Raw genomic sequence first — 3,066 nt, forward strand, 5'->3', positions numbered from 1 at the left:
TTATAAATAATATATTTTACATATTATTACCACTTACTGTACATGCAATAATGGTTGTGGCGTATGTGATGGTTGATAAATGTACAAACAAAAACAAAGATGCCTTACTATATAAATAAATGAAAGTAAAAAGCTCAAATTCGGCATTATAAATCTCAATTGATTTCGTTTTTATACAAGAACCTTTTTATAAAATATAAACTTGAAAAACAAACCTTATAAACAAATTTAACAAAAAAATAAACCGAGCTAATGTAATTGACTGATGTCTATAATAACGATTCTAATTTTCTATTTAATTTATAAAATATCAAATGTAAAATGAAAAAAAAAAAATGTATTCAATAAAGTAACGTATGCTTTAACATAAAACTGTAAAGAAGTGATTTATCCCGTGAATTGAGAAGTGCTAACAGGTCAAATGTCAGCAGCTCATACCAGCTCTATTGATTCAGTACTCGTAGCCGTTGAGGTTCCCCTATCTCAATTTAGTATAATATTCGGATCTCTAATCTCAATATTATTATACAGTCTGCTCACAAATCTTGTGATAATCTTATTTTCTTTGTGATATTAAGTCGCACTCCGATTGCACTATCCATCCAAAAACACAAAAATAACTGTACAAGTTAAAGATTAATTAATTTGTTATAGTATAACTAAGTTTCATAAGCAATTAACTATAAGGATGAGATAAGTGTGTCAATGGCTTTCTTTGATATGAACCTAGTTATGATCCTTTGTTAGAAAGAATGGACTTAATGAAATTATAATATAAGACAATATAAAGTACAAATCGAATACATTAAATCCAGCTATTTAAAAGGAACTAAAAAAAAGCAAGCTTTTTTCTTTTTTTTTTATTATTATTTTAAGGCATCAACCACTTTGGGATCATTATTGCCTTAATTTCCGAAATTTTTATTAGACTTTATTACCTTAATATTCGACATTTATGTTTATTTACGTAATTAACACAATAGTCCTTATTGTTTTAATTTCAGAATTGAAATGTACGACTATGGAAAAATGGGAACTTGTGGTAAAATTATACGCTAAAGATTTGAGAGATTCAGAAATTTGAAAAGTTTATCTACAGTCTGTTTGTTATCCTGCAAAATTGAATGGAGATCTAATGGTAATTCATACAAAGCTCTGATGGAGTTGTATGCTTGGCATTCGTTTAAGATGGGGATACAGATGGAAAACCGCGGGCCATAAGATGACCGTGAATCAGGCTCGTCAAAATCACCTCCTTCCTGCGCACATTTCTAATGGATGATATCCAAGGGGAAACATCACTTCGAATTTTCCGTAATTTATTGTCAGTAACATTTAGCCATAGTTGATGCCATTTCAATTTAATTCTCTGCCTAATGAGGCTAATGAAGTCATGGATAGGCACTCCACGATGTGGAATTCCTTCATTAATCGCGACCTTTGCTGCCTAAAAAGGACACAAGCGGAGAACACAGAAATACTGTTCTACTGGCAGACTTTTATTTTGGTTTGTTGAGAAAATATTTTTAAACTGACAATGAATCTGTATAGATGTCCTGTATTTATTTTTTGGGAATGAAAAATATTTAAACTCTTGTAGATTGCAACCATTTCAACTGTATAGCTACTACATTTCGGTGACAGAGAGAATAGGTACTGTCGTTCATTCTACACAAATGCGGCACCAACACCTAATGAGTTCTTAAAGCCGTCAGTATAAGTGAAGCCGGCGTCAGCAAATTTGTCTTGCAGCCATAGAAATTCATATTTATATTGAAATGTCGGGGTTATACTTTTAGATAGCATTGAAAGGGAAAGACAAAGTTTGGGGGAGGTAAGTCTCTAAGGATAAGATGGTGGGATTACAGTATCTTGCAAAGTAGGTATTTCTATGTCAAAACTGATCAGTAAAGTAGAGATCCTGACTTTAAACGATGATTTCTTTGTTAAGTCGGTTAGTTGCTAGTTTAGATGCTGTCTATTTGGAACAGGTTATTCATAGGATGGTTTCTAGCTAAGTAAATTAGGTCAATTTGTTGTATTCAAAGGCTCGCCAGCATCGACTATAGAGTAGTGACAGGGCTGGAACGGAAAGCACCCCTAGCTATTCTGAGTCCGGTATTTTGTACGGAGTACAGCATTTTCAGGATGGTTCTCGATGATGAGTTGTAAGCATTACAACCGTAATCCATTTTTTATCTCACCAGCGTTCTGTATAGGTTCAGCATACTTTTTCGATCCGCACACCAGCAGGTGTTACTGACCATTTTCAAAAAATTAAGGGAACGGTGTCAACTTGCTTGTAACTGCTTGATATTTGGAACCCAACTGAGCGTCCTATCGAAAGTTAATCTGAGGTACCTGACAGTGACAGTGAAAGTGACCGGTAGATAAAGGACTGTATGAAGTACTGTGCGGTTAATTAATAGTTAAAATAAAGCTATGAGGAATCTTATAGTAATAATAATATAATGACGTAGTTAACCCCAAAGTCCAATGCCTATCTCCGACCAACGATCGGCTCATAAAGCCAGCGAAAATATATATAATAGATTGAGTTAGGTACTTCACCTAATATTTGAGTAACCTTTAATACTTTTTAACTATTCGTGCTCAAACAATAAAGAGTAAATATTTATTATGTCAATATGTGATCATAAAAATTAAATCTCACAAGCTGGAATAAAAAAATAAAAAAATAATTGGTTTACTTTATGTAATGGAAATTATATCTTATACTTAAAAAGGAATCTATTGAATCTTTTTAAAACCCTATAAATACTGAAAAGAGCTCAATACTTATTCATTTTTTCAGTTAAGTCCTTCTATTTTTTAATCCATATATTTTAAATGTATTTATTCATATTTCATTAAAATAGTTTTTTGAACATAAGTATAATAGTTGATAGATAGTAATTGTTAGAATTTAATTTTAATAACCTTCTGAAGACTCTTCATCTCACCGTCTTCACTTTAGGAACTACTTTTCATCGGTTCAAAATTACTAAAATTAAGTATTATCTCGATAAGTTTGAGAAAAAAAATGTTTTATTTTTCCTTCTCGGA

The sequence above is a fragment of the Halyomorpha halys genome, unplaced genomic scaffold (genome assembly GCF_000696795.3).
Source record: "Halyomorpha halys isolate HHAL.00 unplaced genomic scaffold, Hhal_1.1 Scaffold196.1, whole genome shotgun sequence".
In the NCBI taxonomy this organism is placed as follows: Eukaryota; Metazoa; Arthropoda; class Insecta; order Hemiptera; family Pentatomidae; genus Halyomorpha; species Halyomorpha halys.